General features: G+C 38.5%; 1 pseudogene; it reads left to right on the top strand.

Moving 5' to 3' along the window:
- The first annotated feature begins 4428 nt into the window (after positions 1–4428).
- LOC112390635 (malate dehydrogenase, cytoplasmic pseudogene) lies at positions 4429–5481 on the top strand (annotated as a pseudogene).
- The last annotated feature ends 977 nt before the right edge of the window (positions 5482–6458 follow it).

Raw genomic sequence — 6458 nt, 5'->3', positions numbered from 1 at the left:
CTTCATAGGTTCAAGTAGTTTGCTAGAGTGGCTCACAGAATTCAGAGAAACACTTTACTTATTAGATTACTGGTTTATTATAAAAGGATGTAACTCAGGAACAGCAAGATGGGATACACAGGGCAAGGCTTGGGTAAAGGTACAGAGTTTCCATGCTCTCCCCTAGCATACCACTCTCCCCGCCTCATCTCCACATGCTCATCCGGAAGTTCTCTGATCCCATCCTTTTTGTTTTTTTTACTGAAGCTTCATTACCTAGTCATGATTGATTAAATCATTGGCCATTGGCAATTGATTCAAACTCCAGCCCCTCTCCTCTCCTTGGAGATCAAGGGGGTTCCAATTCTCTAATCACATGGTTGGTTCTCCTGGGAACCAGGCCCCATCCTTGGGTGCTGTCCAAAAGTCACCTCATTAACATAAACTTAAGTGTAGTTGAAAGGGGTTTCTTATGAATATCAAGAAACCTTTCTTGCCTTATTGCTTTTTTCCCCCCTTTGTTGTCACGCCACGTGGCATGCAGGATGCAGGATCTTAGTTCCCTGACCAGAGATCGAACCCGTGCCACCTGCAGTTGAAGCATGGAGTTCTAACCACTGGACCTCCAGGGAGTTCCCCCTTTCTCATCTTATTACTTAGGAAATTCCAAGGGTTTTAGGAGCTCTGTGCCAGAAACCAATGAAGACCAAATATATATTTCTTATTATAAATCACAATATCATAATAATACATCCTATCAATGGTCAAAAGGGAAAAATGATAGATCATCTTGAAAGATATGTTGAAAAAGGCAATTGATGTACTAGTATAGATTTAATATTAGTTTATATAGTTTTCTAGTAAAGTTCTTAATCTGGTGGATCTCTATAAAGAAAACTGTAACATTTTGCTGGGAAAATACAGATAGATGTAAACAAATCCCAAGAATACTATATTTAATAACAAAACAGAAGTGATAGTGAAATTAAAGTGGAGTTACAGGTACCCAGGAAGATCTGAGTGGAATTGTGATCCAGACCTGTCTCCCTCCTGAGGAGTCCTTGAGTAATATACATACAGGAAGAAAGGACAGAGCAGAGCAAAGTAACACTTTATTATTAGGGACCTTTCCCTTGCCACTAATCCCCAAGTGTGTTCTTTTCCCAACAACCTGGCCCACCACTATGTTGTGTTGATGAAAAGAGAGGATTGGTGAGAAGAAGATAGAGAGAATAGAACAGTAATGATATCTAGGCCTGCTCAAAGGAAGCCACATTTGTACACTGACCTTTGAATACTCTGTCACTATTTTTACATTCAGCATCCTGGACCTCCACCACACACACACTAGTTGCTTTTTTCAGGAAGTAGTAGGAAAGAGGTGATAAGATGACAAAGCAAAGAGAATCAACTCAATAGGATTATGGTTAGAATTGCAATGAACCTATAGATTGATTTGGGAAGAACAGTGCAATTGCAATCACAATCTTGATGAGTTTTTTTTTTAATTAGACAAAATGACTAATAAAACTGATAACAACAGTCATGTGAGAATAACCAAGAAAATTTTGAAAAAGGAGAATAGTAATGAAGGATACTTCCCTAAAGGCAGCCTGTACACACACCCTTACGGAACCCTATGGGTTGTGTTCAGCCCCCTGTTATGACTGGTCAGTTCATTTGTTCTGATTGGTTCATGTTTGTGCTTTAGCAGTTGTTAAACATTTGCTATATCAACCCTCCTTATGGGCATTAAGCCATATACTATAGTGATAGTAATGAAAAATGTAATACTAATGGATGCAAAAAACAGAAAGATGGATGAAATGGATAGAATAGATTGCCTAGAAATAAATTCTTGTTTAATGGGATGAAAAAAAACATTTGGTGCCAGATTTCTCTTGGGGAAGAAGTCATTTCATTGAGAAAGATATCTTAATATATTGCATAAATGTAAAAGGTGAGACCCTGGGGGCTTAGGTTGGAAGAAGATAACGTAACAAAGAGATAGACAAACCACTGTGCCCAAAAATTTTTTTTAAAAATTGTATGAAGAGACAGTGAAGAGAGGAAGAATCACCATGCTTGTAGAGAGAGGTGGCCAGTGAGAAATTCCTGGCTGTATAGCGGCCATGGTTCATGGGCCCAGCCGCTCCACGGCATGTGGGATCTTCCCGGACTGGGGCACGAACCCGTGTCCCCTGCATCGGCAGGTGGACTCTCAACCACTGCGCCACCAGGGAAGCCCCTCAAGGCTTTTTGAAAGCATGGAATTTCTAAAGACTTTAAGTTGTTTGCATTACTGCAGGCAAATCCCCTTTGTCTCCCTCTGTGAGTGAAGAATGCTACACACAAAGAGCAACTTTGTGTGAGTTTTTTTGGAGGGGGTAGGGTGTTGAGAAGGAGTCCAAGAAAAAGAGTCTTGAAATTCATGTAGAGTGTGGGGCAGAGAAGACAGCAGCCATGTGGGATGAGATATGTGTGAAAGCAAAAGTTAATTTGAAGCTGATTCACACAGCCGAAGAGGCCGTTGAATATATTCTCTTAAAAATTCAGAGAAGTTGTAGGAGGGAGGGAAGGAGATTAGACTTCTCATAGGACGTTGGCTGAGTGGTTAGAAGCGGTTTTCTTTAAATATCAAAGGGTGGACCAGCCTCAGCTGACAACTGATTTAACTAATTTAGTAATGTAGTAAATTACTAATGTAGTAATTTAGCCCATGATTTCAAAAAAAAAGGAAAAGTAGCCTTATGAATCAATGGGAAAGGAAGCATATATGAAAGAAAGAAGCCACCTTTCCTTATTGGCTCAGCTAGGGAAGGATGGAGTCTATCTGAGTTTAGTCAAATAGTAATTTGTGTAGTCAAAGGATCATCCATTAAAAGTTATACAGCTTAACACCTATCATGTGTCAGGCTCTGTTTTAGGCACTGGTGATACAGCAGTGAACACAGTAGACAAAACACCTGCTTTCAAAAACTTTCCATTCTGGAGGATAGAGACAGACATTTTGAAAGTGAGTGGTATAGCTCTTAATGATGGGTTATTTTTGGTATGCTGAAAAGTATACTTTGAAAGCAGAGGATATGAATGAAGAGAATTTCCATGGTCAGCAAAATGACTTGAAAATCTACCTTAAGGTAACAGTGGAGATGGCCTTGAAAATTAGAGAGTAATTAATTCATGATTTAGAGTAAGGGTCAGCAAACTTATTCTGTAGAGGGACAGATAGTAAATATTTTTGGCTGCCATTCAGTCTAAGTTGCAACTACTCAACTCTACCACTGTAGCTCAAAAGAAGCCACAGACACTACAGAAACGAATGTGCTTGGCTCTCTTGGGATAAAACTTACAAAAACTGGTGGCAGTCTGTAAGCCATTGTTTACCAATTCCTTCTCTAGAGTCAAGCTTGCTGTACTCAAACTTGGCTTCACCTGTTACTTAATGTATGACCTTGTACAAATTACCCCAATTCTCTAAGCTTCATATTTCATAAGAGGAAAATAAAAGTATTTGTCACAGTTCCTGGTTCATAATAAAGTCTCAAAAAAATCTTAGTCATTATCACTATGTTTTATTGTGATAATAAAACAGCTACTGATAATGTGTGATGAGTGTGAGTATGTGTGTGTGTATATACATGTGTTTGTATACATGCATACATGGAAACATATGCTTGTGTGAGACTGATCTAACATCCACTTTCCAGATCATGAAAACATTAAAGAGTGTGGAAATAATATTGGTGAAATGGCCACCAAAAGTGAAGGTATTGGAGTTTTCATGGCAGAGTAGTTTTGAGTACCAAGATCACCCCACCTTCTGAGATCATTCTACTGGATATGGAGGACCAAAAACTGACATAGATAGAACTTCTGTGGCCCCAGAGCATTATTTTAGACAGAATAACATATGCTTGGGAATTCTACTGCTGCTGGTGCAGTAGTAGAGGAAGACTGAATGGATACTAAGGTGAAATTAACCCCCTGCGTTGATGTGACAGAAAACATAGTTTGGGAAGATCACTGAACTTTGTAGAGCAAAGAACTGGAGAGGAGAAAGCAACATGAAGAATGAGACCCAGAATCCTGCATAGGAGTCACCACGAGACTGTTGCTGAATACTCAGTGACATATCATAGGGCGAGTCCTTTCAAGACTACATAAAAAATGGACCAGGAAGCTGTAACGTGGATGATTCTCAAAGCTCACAAAGAACTTGGAGATGTTTGAGTTCTGGCCAGCCAGATTCTAGGAGCCATATTGAATACCCAGAGTAGTCTGCTATAAATCAACCCACCAAAAAAAGCTTAAAAACAAGACTTAAAGAATCTAGCTGAGGCAGGTGTTGAAATTTTCCATGCAGTTCCCAATCATGTCAACAGTGTTTTTAAGGGTTTTTGTCACAAAGCCCTTGAAAGCAGAAGGCCCTCGACTACAAATTCTGAACAAATCAGAGTCCTTATGACTGGAGCAGCTGATCAAATTGCATATTCACTGCTGTACACTATTGGAAATGGATCTGTCTTTGGTAAAGACCAGCCTATAATTCTTGTGCTGTTGTATATTACTCCCATGATGGGTGTCCTGGATGGTGTCCTAATGGAACTTCAAGACTGCCCATCCTTCCTGAAAGATGTCATCACAACAGATGAAGAAGAGATTGCCCTCAAAGACCTGGTTGTAGCCATTCTTTTGGGCTCCATGCCAAAAAGGGATGGCACAGAGAGGAAAGATTTACTCAAAGCAAATGTGAAAATCTTCAAATGCCAGGGTGCAGCCTTGAAGAAATATGCCAAGAAGTCAGTTAAGTTTATCGTGGTGGGAAACCCAGTCGATACCAATGGCCTGATTGCTTCAAGTCCGTCCCCAAGGAGAACTTTTGTTGCTTGACTCTTTTGGATCACAGCCAAGCTGAATCGCTCTGTTAAACTTGGTGCTAAATTTGATGTGACTTCTGATGATGTAAAGAATGTCATCATCTGGGGAAACCATTCCTCAACTCAGTATCCAGATGTCAACCATGCCAAGGTGAAACTGCAAGGAAAGGAAGATGGTACTTATGCAGCTCTGGAAGATGACAGCTGGCTCAAGGGAGAACTCATCACGGCTGTGCAGCAGTGTGGTACTGCTGTCATCGAGGCTTGAAACCTAACCAGTGCAATGGCGGCTGCAAAAGCCATCTGTGACCACATCAGGGACACCTGGTTTGGAATCCCAGAGGGAGAATCTGTGTCCATGAGTGTTATCTCTTATGGCAACTTCTATAGTATTACCAGTGGTCTGCTCAATTAATTCCCTGTTATAATCAAGAACAAGACCTGGAAGGTGGTTGAAGTTCTCCCTATTAATGATTTCTCAGGAGAGGAAATGGATCTTTCTGCAAGGGAACTGGCAAAAAGAAAAGAAACTGCATATGAATTTCTTTCCTCTGTCTAACTAGACAATCATTTTGATGTTTCTAAGTACCCCAACACTGAAGAATCTAAACGTTGTCTTTGACTCTAGTACCAAATAATAATAATGCTATGCTTAAATTACTTATGAAAATGACACATTTTAAAGATTGTGTGTTTCTTGATACAAATCTGTGACAGTTTATCATCATGCTGTTAGTGCTGCATTCTAAATAAAATATGTATTCCAAAAAAATCTAGACAATTATCAAGTAATCTAGCTGACAGAACAAAATTTCAGTTTAGCATTCTTTCAAAAAAAAAGATAAAGAAACAAAACCCAGAACTCAGCAAGCTCACACTTATGATGTCCAGCATGCAATTAAAATTTACTAGACATGCAGAGAAGCATGAACATATTTCTCATCCCAGAAGAATAATGTGACAATAGAAACAAACTAGGAAATGATATAAATGATGGTATTAGCAGACAAGAATGACAAAAGAACTATTGTAAACATGTTCAATTATTTAAAGGAAAATGTGAATATAAAGAAGAGGAAAAGAGAAGATATTTTTAAAAACACCAAGTGTACTTTTCTAGGGTTGAAAAATACAATATCTGAAATAAGAATTTTACTGGGTGGTCTTAATAGTAGATTAGATACTACAAAAGAAAAAAATCAGTGAAATTCAAGATATAGCAATCAAAAGTATCCAAACTGAAATGCAGACAGGAAAAAAAAAAACCTCTAGAAATAAACAAGTTGAAATATCAACAACAACAAAAACAGAACCTCAGTGGCCTACGGGAAAAAATTAAGTAGTAATTATCTAAATTATGTTATATATGTTTAATTACAATATATGTAACTGGAGTCCCAGGAGGAGCTAGAAAGAGGAGGCAGGAAAAATCACTGGAAGAAACAACAGCCAAAACTTTTCTAAATAAAACAAAATATAAACCCACAATTCAAGAGGTTTATCAAATCTTATGCAAAGTAAATACATAACAAATTACACAAAAACACATAATAATCAGGTCGCTCAAAACCACTGATAAAGAAACACATTCTAAAAGAA

The sequence above is a fragment of the Neophocaena asiaeorientalis genome, unplaced genomic scaffold (assembly GCF_003031525.2).
Source record: "Neophocaena asiaeorientalis asiaeorientalis breed wild unplaced genomic scaffold, Neophocaena_asiaeorientalis_V1.1 scaffold371, whole genome shotgun sequence".
Taxonomy (NCBI): Eukaryota; Metazoa; Chordata; class Mammalia; order Artiodactyla; family Phocoenidae; genus Neophocaena; species Neophocaena asiaeorientalis.
The sequence above is the reverse complement of the archived record's forward strand: the minus strand, read 5'-3'. Positions and strand labels throughout refer to the sequence as shown.